Source organism: Cupressus sempervirens, chromosome 7, assembly GCF_028749045.1.
Source record: "Cupressus sempervirens isolate cs-2001-9-10 chromosome 7, ASM2874904v1, whole genome shotgun sequence".
In the NCBI taxonomy this organism is placed as follows: domain Eukaryota; kingdom Viridiplantae; phylum Streptophyta; class Pinopsida; order Cupressales; family Cupressaceae; genus Cupressus; species Cupressus sempervirens.
Genome location: NC_143124.1, coordinates 85,032,941 through 85,048,512, shown reverse-complemented (window position 1 = coordinate 85,048,512; position 15,572 = coordinate 85,032,941).

Here is a 15,572-nt window from a genome sequence, read left to right as displayed (position 1 = left end):
CAATTCTTTGCCATTTTGAAAGCTTTTGTTGTATTCACGTTCTAACTAATCTGCTATAAGCATCTTGGATTTAAGGTTGTTGTCCAAGATCAGGTACACCTGCCTCGGTTTTGCAGGGCTTGAAGTGCAGGGGATTTGGATTACATTGATCGATCTCGTCAAGTTGGCCTTAACCGGTTGGATATCCTAGCATCGAGCAGGCAAGGCTCGTAGGATTCCAATTTGCGGTTTTGAGAACCAACAGGATCCTCATCCATTTACTAATTTCTTCATTCATAGGAGTAGTAGTAGAACGGTAAGCAATTAGTGGTAGGAGTAGTTGAAAGTGAAAGTGATCAAGAAGAAAAGGAACAAGTCAAGCAAAACGACGTACCACCAAGTTATCTTTGAATGAATAACATAAGCCTGCCTACGCGATTAACCAGCAAATCACATTAATATAACTGAGTTAGTATCCACAAGTGTAAGAAATCTTGGAGTTTTCTCATGTTCTTCATGAGTATTTACTTTTCAAGAGAGGGATTGAGTGTTTGGTATTCTATATCAAGTATTCAATTGCTATATGTTATGTAGTGGTACAAAATTGACATCAACATGTATGTCTTGTTAAACTTGCACATACTGCTCACTCTAACAATGATTTTCAAATGTCATTTATATCTTCACGCCTCCATCTAGAAAGGCATCTCTTTTGAATGATCATAGCCTTTAACAATTATTGTCATGTTATCACTGCCTTTCAGACTTCTCCTTAATTGTTTCTCTTATGTATAGTGCTACATTAATCTTTGCTACTAATCAAAACACTGCCTTTAAAAAATGTTGTCGCTGCTGTTTATTGCTTAACAACCATTTATGCTAAGGCACTCTCTCAATCATGTGTGCCTCCTTAATACGAATTGATGCCATTAATGAAGTATTTTAACATTTTGTTTGTATTTTAAATTATCATATTTTATCATTATAGGATTGTTCTTTATAAGCGCATATATCTCCTTTCTTCATTCTTTAACATCAACCTCATCTATAAAGATAATACGGAGAGCTTTCTCTTTTGTAAGCTGGAAATCCATTTTGGTATATTCCTTATGACAATATTGCTTCTTATTTGACATCAATGATGACTTTTCCAATGGAAAAGACTATAATGTCCCTTTTTGTGAGAAATCTCTAATATTATTAATAATCAAAAGTGCAGTGTTCCTTAGCACTAACCTGTATAATAAATAATATAATTATCATAGATAAATTTCAAATTTGGGGCCACTTTTGGGTCTCATGTGCGCCAAATTGCATGATAAACTGTGGTGAAGGATTTATTTGACGCAAGGCATAAAATTTCCTTTTTCTCTTGGAATTGGACCTTTTACAGACAAAGTTGCATCAAGGAATAACCCCTTGGCTGCAACCTATGATTCAGGAGGATGGAACCCCTCTTAAATTGTCTAAACAAGAGGATAGGACCTAATCCCTAACCTCTCCTTTCATTGGCGATTTCGGATTGGGAATCACAGGTGGACTAATTGGCATTTTGCATCCAATTTTCAGGATTTTTGGGTGCTGTGTTTTCTCCACACAATCTGCCCTCTTCAAGTTGACTCAATCCCTAACACATTCTGAAGAACAGATTGGCACATCATTTGCAGGTAGGCACTAGTCATTATTGATTACTAAGTGAGGAGAGAAGCCCTAATGCATGGTGTGGGCTAAGTATCCGTCATCCAACTAATTCTAGGTCAATACAGGAATATTTTACTTAGACAACTAAGCTGGGCGAGTCCTTGAGTAAATGTTTGCTCAGCATAATTCTATTCGTATTAGTGGGCATCATTTCACGTTGGAAGAGTTATATCTCATATCACACATCTGGCTGGGTGCTTCTGCAGAAGACTACTGATAAATAATGTCATGTTTTAGATCTCACAGTCTGCACTTGAGTACCTAACCACTAAAGAGGCAAAATCTAGAACTATACCTGCAAAGAAAAGGATCCTCTCACTTTACATTGTAATCCAGAATTTGATGAATCAATGAGAAATTGATGTCTGTGTTAGTTGAGAACTCTATCCCAAATTTAGGTCATTTTGGTCCAGGTAAATAAATCTGTTGCGTTAACAAGTTAAATCAGACAGTTTATATCATTATTTGTGTATTGGAGCTGAGATTTTAAGTGATTTCCATTGAATTCCTTATTATACTCAAAATCTAATGTAATTTGGGATCGTAGACCATCATATTTCTCTATTAATTCAAGTGCTGATGGAAGTGACTCTGTTGCAGCCTAGGGCGTCGAGAAAATTAACAAATCACACATATATCAGACACCTTACAGTGGGATCTTGACATCTAGGGCAATCAAAAGATACATAAATCACACACATCCTAGTCACACTTAAGACCCCACAGATAACTCAGTAGCTCTTCCCTTTCACTCACACAGACTTCTTATTTACCAGCCTTACTGGTCAGCACACAGTGTTATGTATATAAAGGGAAGCATTAGGTGATGTTTTCAAATGTCACGATCAAGCCAAGCACAACTATTTCTAAAGTTTGCAAGGGGATTCCATTATGTTTTCATTATTTATAGTTCAACTGTTTGTGCCATCGGATTTTACAAGCTGGCCAAGATCAGTGGTAAAGAAGCTCTGCACCCTCATTCACCTGGATCTTGCAGTAGAAACATGCTAACTTTGGCTCTTGACCTCATTATCATGCTTGAAAACCCATCCTTGCCAGTCAACCTACTTCTTTGGAACCTGCATTATGAAATAGAGTCCTCAAGTCTGCCTACTTTGTTGGCTCTCCAAACTTGAGAAAAAATTGGTTCCTGTAGACTCGGCTTTCTAGTCCACTGCTCAGGACCATTCTTGATACTACTTACATTCAAGTCACATCCACAAAATGCACATTGACCTTGTCTCACATTTTGGCACAACCCACCAAAGGTACTTCAGTTCCCTGTCACATTTGGGAGCTACTTGAGAAGTGCTTACAGTAGGTAATATAAACCCCATTAAGCCATGCACTACAATGGCAACTATCTCGACTGGAGAATTTTCTTTCAGGGCATTCAAATGAAAAATGCAAGTTCCTGAACACTGAATTCAATTTATAAAAATTATTTCTGATGTATTAGTATGAGAGAGATGCAGGGACTTCTATGGTATTGGTGATTCATCACCAAATGGCTATGTTTTGATGTTTTTTAGAAAGTGAGGCTAGTCGACATATCTTCCAAACTATTTTTTCCTAGATAGGTACAATATATATTTGCATTTGCATTGATAGACTGAAAACAACAATTCAGATAGGTGTGTGGTTGTACTACATAAGCTGAATGATTGAAATAATTGGTTCACAACGGTTGAGAAATAGATGGGACACATTGATTTGTAGTTGTTCGGGCCATGATGATCTGTAATCTGGCCAGTGTGGTTTCTACAGTGGAGGATAAATGTGGGATTCGTGCACTCTTCACTGAAGATTAAAAGAATTTCACTTTAATTTTATTTCTCTTTCATATCTCACACTCTCACAGGCTACAATTTCCTCCATATTATATTTCCCTTTCATTGAAATATTTTTCTTGACCAAAGCCACCATAGCCCACACAGTGACTAGCATCTATACAGATGGTTTCTTACCTTCCACAGAAGGCAGCTAGAAGTATTATCTAATATCCACCCTCTGGAGCAGAGAATGCTGATCACATATTTCTTTCTTCATTGTTATGAGAGTGCTTGCTCCAAATGCACTGGTTTTCATATTTTTTGTGATGTCAACCAATGCACTACTAACTCTGGGACTGCCCAACACAACAATTTTCCTGTATCCGTGGTCGTTGATTGTTTACTATTTTGTTTTTGTTCAGACCATCATGATATGTAATCTAGTCATTGTGGTGTCTGTCATGGAGGATAAGTGCAAAACTCATGCTCTCTCTGACTGGCCATTCATATTGTACACTTGAAATCTGCCCTCCTTGTTGAACATTTAGTATGTGAAATCAATTGATTCATCTGGACTTAACGTGTTATTTATTTAGACTTTGCGTAGAGTTATGTGAATTCCATTTAAAATAAAATTCAACTGTAGTTGATACACACTAAATAACAAACATTGAAATCAATGAAAGCAACATTTTGGGAAATGTGTGATAATTTTACCTAGTGCACAAATATACTCAGTGCTATTTACTTCAGTGCATCAGACGAAAGGGCACAGTGGTTATATGCTCAAGGAAACAAAAGACGTATGGCACGAGATTATTAGAAGCGAAAAAGCTAGAGTTCTGTTGAGGAAGAATGAACCTTGTGTTTGAAGATTTTTCCAAATTACTTTGTTATCAGAGCCTGCTGCAGTGCTATTACTCGTAAAGGCTATACCGCTGTAACTTGGTGTCAGGTCAGTGTCAGTGTCAGTGTCATACCTCATCTTCAGTTTCTGAAATTTGTCCTGTAACTCGGTGTCACTATCACTCAGACTCTTATCTTTATATTGATACATCATGTGACCAGCATATTTATATCGATATAGCACTCCAAGTACAGATTCACGCTTGGTACCTTTTCTCAGCACATCTTTGACAGTCTTAGTTCCTTTTTTTGTAGTGAAGTTCCCATAAACAAAAAGAATACTGAAATCAGGTTTGTTTGTAATAGCCTTAGCCCCAGTTCTAGTGATAGCAGCAGTGATCAAATCAAGTAGTTCAAGCCACTCATGACCTACCGAAATTGCTTTGCATATTATAATTGATTGATCGTCCTTGAGTTTGTTTAATCTGCATTGAACTTCGTCAGCAAGTTGTGCTTTTGGAGTGATACCATTTCCTAGAGTCTTAAGAACTCTTAGAGGTGGAGTGGCATCCTTGAAGCCTTCGACAATGAAAATTTCTCCTTCGCATTAAAATATACTTCTGTGAACCCTAGGTGTCCACGGATGACTTGGCTCAGAGCAACACCACCGGTTGTCCCAAACATGTTATCTGCTAAATTGAGCGTTTTCAACCTGCTGCCCTTGCTCAGAGCTCCTACTAAAGCACTAGCACCGCAGGCACCTATTTCACTTCCTGAGAATTCGTAATCCTCCAGAGCAATATATTTCTTAACAAGCACTGAAAGGACCTCTGTTGCATCATCTTCTGAGTCATTGTGATAGAAATGCGAACACTTAATCCTTTCAGGACCTTTCAAGAGATGGAAAAAGCTCACAAATGACTGTAGAAGCTTCTCCAAAAATGTTGGTATCTATATATTTCAAATTTTCAAGCTTTTTCTGAGAGTTCAAGAGATGCAAAAGCTTCAACACCCTTCTCTTCCAACTCATGTAGTTCAAGAGCCAAGGATCTCAGCATGCACCCTTCTAAAGCAGATGACAATATTAAAATAACCTCAAGTTTCTAAGACTCAGATATTTCAAAGACAAAATGTACAAGTTCCACCTGTTTAAAAGTTTTGTGAATGCCCATCAAGACACTGTTTGCGCCACAGGCTTCCTCTACTCCAAAACTTATATTACTAAGGCATAACTTGGGACAATATTTCCCGGGTTCTAATGGCCTGATGTTTATAGCTGAATCTTCATCAGGAGATCTTCGTTCCCCAATTGACATTTCAAAAAAACTTTTCTTCCACCTAAACAAATTCAGGTAATGATTACATGATCTGTAACAAAATAAACCAAAAAAGGACTTTGTGAATATAAACAGATTTGGATACAATCAGATTTATAAAATATTAGAAGTTGTAGGCGAACAATGATTATAGCTGAATCTTCATCAAGAAATCTTCGATCCCCAATTGGCATTTCATAAAAAAATTCTTCCACCTAAACAAATTCAGGTAATGATTCCTTGATCTGCAACAAAATAAATCAAAAAAGGACTTTGAATATAAGCAGATTTGGATACAATCAGATTTATAAAATATTAGGATTTGTAGGCTAATGATGATGAAATATGGGCTAAAGAATTTATGTTGCTGTCCACACACCTGGTGTTAACTTATGTAACTTATTTTTTGGGCTCTATCATTGTAAAAGCTAGGTAAATCCTAAATTATCTGCAAATAGGTAGCTATCAAATGGAAGATTAGTGGATTCGAGGAAGACAAGCTTTCCCTTTAACAAAACTAATAATTTCTTTTGTCTTTCGAAATTGTACACGTCAAGTTGTCCTAATTATAAAAGTGACGTAGGCCATTTATTGTAATTACAGTTAACTTTTGCGCTCTATCATTGTAAAACTTAGTTAAATTTTAACTCATCTTCAAATAGGTAGTTACTCTGAGTTTTATGATTTCTCTTGATTGAATCATAGATTTAAGGACTACATGAGTAGCTGAAAAGAGGTTTTTCCATCTCCAAAGATTAGTAATGCTAAAAAAACAAATATAACATTTCAATTCTTTTTCCCCTTTGAAGTAGAGACACCCAAATATCTCAAAGGTGCATAAACAAGCTAGAATGAATGCATTGACACAAAGCATGGACCACAACTACCTATCTCTCACTAACAAAACTATATTGCACTTTGGGTCCTGCAAGTTTGCAACCAATGAAAAACCTCACACAATTCCACCAATCATATTTTAGTTCAAATTGGACTAAAATAAAATCAATGGATAAGTTACAAACGATAAATATAACAATCACATTCTAAACTATTAGCATCAATGTTCACAATCAACACATTGTTGTGACATTTTCTTACAATCAACCCATTGCAAATGGGGACCCCCCCTTTTTGCTCATAATAATTAGATTTGGAAAATCTTGGCATTAATTTGGACGCTTTAGAGCTTTAAAGACCAAGGGGTGACAAAAAAAATCAAGTGGCCAAGTTTTGATTTTAAAGCAAGAACATTAAAATTAAAGTTTGTTGGGGTCATATTATAATGGATTGATTGTAAAATCCCAAGTGTATTAAATTTCGGCTGGTCAATTAGTCCAATATACCATATAAAAGGCATATTTCATGCATAAGGGCCTTAAAATCCTTACAAAAATGATTTTCCACACTTAAATAGACAAAATCCTAAGGAAAAAATAAATTTTCTTTAGAAAAACTCACAAAATCAATACTTATGATGAATTTCCCTTTGTATTTTGATCAAAATATGGACTTAGGATGAATTTCCATTTATATTTTTATCAAAATCTAGGCTTATAATGAAATTCCCTACTTATTTTGATCAAATTTTGGACTTCATATGAAATTCCCTACGAATTTTGATCAAAATCTAGACTTATCACGAAATTCCCTACTTTTTGTTTTATCCAAACCTAGACTTAACACGAATTTCCCTACTTATTTTGATCAAAATCTGGACTCAAGATGAATTTCCCTTCTTACTTTTGTATTTTAAGAAAACAAAAAGCAAAGTATTGAAGGTCAGAATCTAAACATGCATGGATATCAACCACTTTGGATGATTTTTGCTCATAAATTTTTAAGTATCTAAAAAATGAAGACTAGGGGAGACTTTCCTCCAAGGGCGAGCTTGAAATTTTTTTAAGCTTGAAAGTTGTCCAGCCTAGGGTCATTTTTTTCCCTGGGTGGGAAGTATGGATTCCAAATCTGGCTTTCTAAGTCTGTAAATTGTCCAGACTAAGTGGTGCAGGAGCACCTAGGTAGGCTAAGCGTGAAACCTAGGTATTTCCTTGTTTTTGGTTTGTAGTGATGCTAGCCACATCACTAGTGCAATAATAGGACTAGACTAGTCCTTAGGTAAGGTTGGTTAAGCTAGAAGGATCCAAAATGGGTCTACAGGGCTAAAGTTGCTCACTAGGTGATTTAGGTCCAAAATGTGAGAAAGTGACCAAAATAGGCTTTAAAGGGTTGAATAGGTTTTTGGAGTTCATATATGTCATTTAATATGTCTATGTGGTCCTTGGAGCAAGTTAGAGGGTCTAATTCCCTCTAGAGCAAAAGTTGCTCAAAAGTTGTCAATGTTGTCATGACAACATTGCAACTTTTTCTTGCAATTTTGACAACTTTGTCATATTGGTTGGTTTGAAGGCCATAACCATCAAAATTGGTTGAGTGAGGTCAAATGGACGGATTTGTACAGGTTGGACAAGTTGGTTTGATGAATTTTGGATTTGTACGGACTTTGAACATGGTTTTGTTGTCGGTTTTATGCATTTGAAGCATTTTTCAATAGAAGTGGATTCTATGGCCTGATATTTGTGTGGGAAAAGTTCTGAAATGTTGTTTTAAATCTTTGTGTAAATTTGTTTTGATCATTTCAATCATTTTGTTGTGGTTTAAAAAAATATTTTTGTTTTAGACAGTTTGCTGTCCTGAACAGGGCTGCATTGAAAAATGGGATCTTAGGGCCACTTCCCACCATTGGAAACCTCTGGTATTTTGGGATTTGGAACTAAGGTCCATTTACATTATGTACCAGGAAGGAGGGCCCTTGAAAATAGCAGCAAGCACTTTTAAAGTGATGCCCTAGGCAAGCCAAATGCAACTTGGCTAGGGATCATAGTCGAAAAACAAGCTATGGAGAGGATTGAGAGTTCAAATGCCTCAATCCGGCCACACAGCGATTAAGGAGAAGGTCTAACCTTGCTCCAGTCCAAAGGAGAGGTCTTGGAAAGGTGTCTAAGGTGGTTTTCTATCACAACATCGATAAAGCCTTTGAAACTCTCATTTTAGCCAAATTTTGTACTTTGGTTGTACGGACAGTTTGAGGGTTGGAAAATTACAGAATCTTGAGGTACTTCGAAAAGGGTATCCATAAATATAATTTGTTTGTATGATTGTTAAGAAGTTTTCCAAGAAATCTTGTTGCCAGCTATTTAGGAGGGCTAATTCCTAGTAGCCTTTTTGGAGCATTTTGGTGTTTGAAGCCATGTGGGTTGAATGTGCCCATTAAATCAGAATTATTTGGGATCTTGGATGTTAGAAGGAGTCCAAAGAAACCATAGATGACTAGCTAGCACCCTTGGAGGTCTAGGTGGACATGAGGGTTGATGGTGGACTGGGGAAGGCTAGTGAGCAATGATGTTACTTTGTTGGTGTGCCTCCAATTGAAGGAATAGGATCTCTTGAGCAAGGTCCTAGGAAGCATAGGGTGTGTAGAAGCCCTAGTGGGTTAGGTGAATGACCTAAGGAAGTCCCGAGAAAGCTTGGGGTTTGGAAGCAAGGTTGGGGTGTTACATCAGAGTGGTATTAGAGCGAGTTAAAGAGTTGGAAAAAAGTAGTGGATGTCTGAAGCTACTGAAGAATCAGTAGGAGAATCCATGATGGTGACTAACGTGGAGTTAGCTAAAGAGGTTGATGAGCAAAGGAAAAGAAATCAACTTCTTGAAGAAGCACTGGAAGGGGTGAAGCTAAAACTGGATGCAGTTGCAGAGGAAGCCAAGAAAAGGGAAGAAGAAGAAGATGGGAAGGGTAAGAAGGTAGCAGAGGAAGACATCATACCTGAACCCGATCCTATCTTGTAAGAAGAACCTCTCTTGAAGGCAATAGCCTTGGGAGGTAAAGCCTTGGAAGGAGTTCCACTTTTTAGTGGTAAGATGGATATTGATGCAGTTATGGATTGGTTAGAGGGTATGGAGAACCACTTTGAGTGTGAGGGTATCTCAGAGGCACAAAAGGTTAAGGTGGCTAAGTCAAGGCTTAGAGGCTCAGTGTTAACATGGTGGGAGTATTTACAAGATGAAGGAGTCAGCATGGGCAAGAATCCAATTGTAAATTGGAGTGCTATGGCAAGCAAAATCAAGGAGAACTTCCTACCTAAAGACTTTGAAATCCAACTCCATAAAAAAAGGCAAGGACTGAAGCAAAAAGATCTTGATGTGACCTTCTATACTGAAGAATTTCAGAGGTTGTGTTTGAGATCCAAGAAGCAAGAAGAGGAGTCACTCGTGGCAAGGTATCTCGGTGGCTTGAAGTGGAACATTCAAGAGGAGCTTAGCTTATGGGCCCCTACCATTGTCCAAAGATGTCATCAACTAGCTTTGAAGGTAGAAGAAAAGAACAAGAGGAAAGGAGATTCTAACTTCAAAGATAGAGGCAAAGGCAGAAATCAGAAAAATCAAAGAGGAGGCTACCAAGGCAAAGGTAGTGATCAAAAGAACCAAGGAGAAAGCAAACCCATGGAGCAAACTAGTGACCACTCTTCAAGAGGTGGTTATAATAGAGGGAGAGGCAATCAAGGAGGATCAAGTAGGGGTAGAGGAGGTAGGAGCAGCTCTTACTTTGCAACAATGAAGTGTTACAATTGTGGTCAACTAGGCCATCCTGCCTATAGGTGCCCGGACAAACCCTCTTCCTCAAGCCAAGATAAAAGGCTAGCATATGCACAAGAAGATAATACAAGTTGCGAGGATGCTGATATGGACCATATTGAGTTTGAAAAAAGTGAGAACCTCATGTTTAGGAGGGTGCTGATCAAGCAACTAGCTCCTAATGAGCCTAGACATAGGAGGGCATTGTTTAGGATCAAGTGCAAGATCCTAGGAAAAGTATGCAAGGTGGTGGTTGATTCCGGATCAACTGATAATGTAATATCAGAGGAGGCTGTTACAAAGCTCAAACTGAAGAAGATAACTCATGACAACCCTTACAAGGTCACATGGCTTAACAAAGGGCAAAGCATCCTAGTGAATGAGCAAGCACGGGTGGACTTCTCAATTGCAGGATATAAAGACCGATTATTGTGTGATATTTTGCCAATGGATGCTTGTCATCTTTTGCTAGGGAGGCCATGGCAATTTGATAGGGAGGTGGTGTATGATGGCAGGGCTAATGCCATAACATTCAAAAAAGGAGCCAAGACTTTCAAAATTCAGTCTTTGTTGGAAGGGGAAGAACCATAGTCCCAATTACCTAGTGTGCTGCTATGTGGAGAGAAAGAGTTTGTAAAAGACCTTAAGCATAAGGAGAGCGAAGGATTTGCAGTGATACTGAAGTCCAGTAATGAAGAAAAATCAGTCAAGGAACCCTTACCGGTTGAAGTCCAAACTTTGCTTGAAAAGTATAAGGATATAGTGAGTGATGTTACCCCAGCTACCCTACCTCCTAGGAGGGTTATAAGTCATCAAATTGACTTTGTACCAGGTGCATCTTTGCCTAATAAGGCAGCCTATAAGCTCACTCTAGATCAAAACCTTGAAGTGGCAAGACAAGTCCAAGAGTTGATGGACCAAGGTCTGATCCAAAAGAGCATAAGTCCTTGTGCAGTCCCAGTGGTTTTGGCATCCAAGAAGGGAGGAAAATGGAGGTTGTGTACTGACTCAAGGGCCATTAACCGCATTACAATCAGGTATAGGTTTCCTATTCCAAGAATTGAAGATCTGATGGATTGTCTAGGAGGTGCTATGTATTTCACTAAGTTGGACTTGAAAAGTGGGTATCACCAAATCAGAATAAAGGAGGGAGATGAATGGAAGACAACATTTAAGACTACTGATGGTCTTTATGAATGGCTTGTGATGCCATTTGGTCTTTCCAATGCCCCTAGCACATTCATTATAATTAGGCTCATGAATGAAGTGCTCAAAGACTTCATAGGTAGATTTGTGGTGGTGTACTTGGATGATATCCTCATCTACAGAAAGATCAAAGAGGAACATGTCAAGCATTTAGAAGTGGTTTTGAAGAGGCTTAATGAGGAGAAGCTAGCTATCAACCTTGAGAAGTGTGACTTCTTCAAGCAAGAGTTGGTGTATCTAGGCTTTGTGGTGTCTAAAGGAACCTTGAAGATGGACAAGGAGAAAGTTGCTGCTATCCTAAGTTGGCCTACACCTACCACTACCACTGAGGTAAGAAGCTTCCATGGATTGTCCCAATTTTATAAGAAATTCATTAGAAATTTCAGCGGTATTTGTGCACCCTTGATACCATAAAGGGGGGAGTTAAGTCTAAGTTTAGGTGGACCTTAGAAGCTGAAAAGTCCTTTGATATGTTGAAGAAGCAAGTAGTCACTCAACCCATCCTATAATTGCCTAGCTTTGAAAAATTGTTCACCTTAGAGTGTGATGCAAGTGGCCTAGCAGTGGGTGGGGTGTTGAGTCAAGAAGGTAGACCAGTTGCCTTCTATAGTGAGAAGCTAAATGAAGCCAAGAAGAAATACTCATCATTATGATCTAGAATTGTATGCCTTAGTCCAGTGTCTTAGGAAGTGGAGACACTATTTGCTGCCTAAAGAGTTTGTTGTTTTTACTGATAACCAAGCCCTTAGTTATATTAATACACAAGAGAAGCTAAGTAACAGGCACTTGAAATGGATGGAGTATTTGCAAGCTTTTATCTTCACCATAAAGCATAAAAAGGGGCAATTGAATAAGGTTGTTGATGCCTTAAGTAGAAGAGTCTTGACTGTTCAAGAGATTCAGCTCCAAAGCATTGGAATAGAGTGTTTTAAGGACCTCTATAAAGAAGACAGTGACTTTGCTGATGCATACAAGGTATGTACTGATTTTGAGAATCACTGCCGTAGCAAATTTTCAAAATTCACATTGCAAAATGGATTACTTTTCAAGGGTAATCAGTTGTGTGTTCCAAGAGGTTCCATGAGAGAGAACCTAATACAAGAGAAGCATAATGGCAGCTTGAGTGGGCATTTTGGTATCAGCATGACAATAGAACTAGTGCAAAGGTTCTATTATTGGCCTAAATTGGTCAAAGATGTAACCAAGTATGTGGAGCAATGCATGGTGTGTATGAAGGCAAAAGGCGGAATGAGCAATGTAGGTCTTTATTAGCCTCTACCAATTCCCAACCGGCCATGAGATTGTGTAAGTATGGATTTTGTTGTAGGTTTGCCTAAAACTAAGCAAGGATATGATAGCATCTATGTTGTTGTTGATAGATTCAGTAAAATGAGGCATTTCATTCCATGTAAGACAACTAATGATGCAAGTCATATAGCTCATTTTTTTTTCAAAGAGGTTGCAAGGATTCATGGACTTCCATTAAGCATTGTGTCGGATCGAGATTTGAAATTCATGAGTCACTTTTGGAAGACTTTATGGAAAAAGCTTGGCACTAACATGTCTTTTGGTTCAGCTTACCATCCTCAAACTGATGGTCAAATTGAGGTGGTTAATAGGACTTTAGGTAACTTTCTTAGGTGCCTAACTAAGGAGTATGGTTAGACTTGGGATGCTATCATCTAACAAGCGGAATATGCCTACAATGATAGCAAGAATAGGACTACCGGAAAGAGTCCTTTTGAAATTGTTTATGGCATGCATCCAAGAGGTGTGTGTGAACTAAGGTGTCTTGGAAACATGGATCAGATTAGTGGTCAAGCTGAAGACTTTGTACAAACCATGAAGGAGATTCAGGAGAAAGTCAAGAAGACTATTCAAGACAACACTCTAAAGCTCAAAGCCAAGGTGGATGAAAAGAAGAAGGATGTTTAGTTTGCTGTTGGGGACTATGTGATGGTCCATTTGAACAAAGCAAGGCTTCAAAAAGGTATTCCTACTAAGCTATAGATGAAGAGGGTAGGGCCTTGCAAGATATTGGCTAAATATGGAGCAAATGTCTATAAGATAGAGCTCCCAAGTGATCTAGGCATATCCCCTATATTCAATGTGCAAGAGTTGGTGGAGTTCAAAGGTACCTTACCTCAGATTAGTCCAGGTATCCAAGAAGACACTAAACCTACAGCAACACCTAAGGTAACCAAGCTTGAGGCAGAAAAGTTACTAGATTCAAGGGTAAAGAAGACTACAAGGCACAAGGTGTACATGGAACACCTCATCAAATGGAAGGAAAAACCAATTTCAGAGGCTATATGGGTTGCTGAGATAGAGTTCAAGAAGGTTGGCATACCTCTAGATCTGTTGCAAACTGATCCACCTTGAGTTCTTTGTTGGAGGGGAGGATGGTGCAGGAGCACCTAGGTAGGCTAAGCATGAAACCTAGGTATTTCCTTGTTTTTCGCTTGTAGTGATGCTAGCCACATCACTATTGCAATAATAGGACTAGACTAGTCCTTAGGTAAGGTTGGTTAAGCTAGAAGGATCCAAAATGGGTCTATAGACCTAAAGTTGCTCACTAGGTGATTTAGTTCCAAAATGTGAGAAAGTGACCAAAATAGGCTTTTAAAGGGTTGAATAGGTTTTTGGAGTTCATATATGTCATTTAATATGTCTATGTGGTCCTTGGAGCAAGTTAGAGGGTCTAATTCCCTCTAGAGCAAAAGTTGCTCAAAAGTTGTCAATGTTGTCATGACAACATTGCAACTTTTTCTTGCAATTTTGACAACTTTGTCATATTGGTTGGTTTGAAGGCCATAACCATCAAAATTGGTTGAGTGCACATGAGGTGTAATGTCCCCCACTTAGCCATTTTGGAGGTATGTTGTCGTTAGCCCATTCTTGTATGTCCCGAGGGCTAACCAGGACTTCAAAAGAGATCCCGAGGTTATTTGGCCTAGTCAAATTTAATTACAGGCCAAACAGAGTTCGTTTGTTGGGTTGTCAGGAAGACTTACTATTTTTAGTAAGCCAATAGGGGGATGCAGTGCCTTCAATTTTCAATGACAGGATGAGATGCGTTTTGTTGGGCTCTTTCTAATGAGCTATTATATGTGGGATTTCGAGTTTATTTGGTATATTATTTTAACGTTTGAAGTTACAACGGTAAAGTCACTATTTAAATTAAATATTATAATGTTTCATAAAGTCACTTTATAAAAATCAAGAGTCCCCCTTTTGAGTACATACATGGACTTTGTAAAAAGAAAAAAAAGAAGTAATATTAAAAGTCATGTATTATCCCACATTGGCAAGACGGAAGCGTGGAGCAAGTGAGGAAGGGATTAAAAGAAAGAGGATAGCTCTTATTTATTCATGCTTGGAAATATCAAAGAAATTGGAAAATTTTCTGGAGATTATATCTCAATAGTTTGAAGGACGAAATCCCTTCAAGCTGGAAATCTTGATGCCATTGAAAGATATGGTCTTGAGATTCAACATAGTAGCAATCCGAAAAACCAGATACAAAAAAGCAGTCCGGAAAAGCGGAACCGAAAAAACAGATTGAAAAAGTGGGTACGAAAAATCAGCTCGAAAAAGAAGAGCCGAAAAAACAGGCCGAAAAAGCAGTTCGAAAAAAGCAAAGCAGAAGGGGCAGCATTGAAAGAAATTATTACAACCATTTACAACCAGGTTCTTTTGTTCGTATTGCTTTTTAGGGTGTTATAAACTTTCGACTGTAAGTGTGCATTATACCAGCGTTATCATTTTGTAATCCATGTAAATGCCAAAGTCTTGGCCATATTTCATGAGCATTGTAATTTTCATTGCAATTAAAAAGATAATAGTTGCTGGTGTCATTTAAGCAATTTAATATCATTATTTATCAGCTAGTTAGTTTGCATACCAACTGTTTGTAAAAATGCCAGTTGGCTGTAGGTGTTCATTTCTCATGCTTAGATCATATATATGCACTGAATATTGTCAAAATTAGTAGCACATTCATGTTAGGCCATTGTGCAGTCCATTTGGAGTCTTCTAGCACAAGATTCTCATTGATGCAAATTGGAAAAGAGTCATTTAAAGCCAGCTGAAATACTATATCAGTCATACGTCCCTTGCATGTG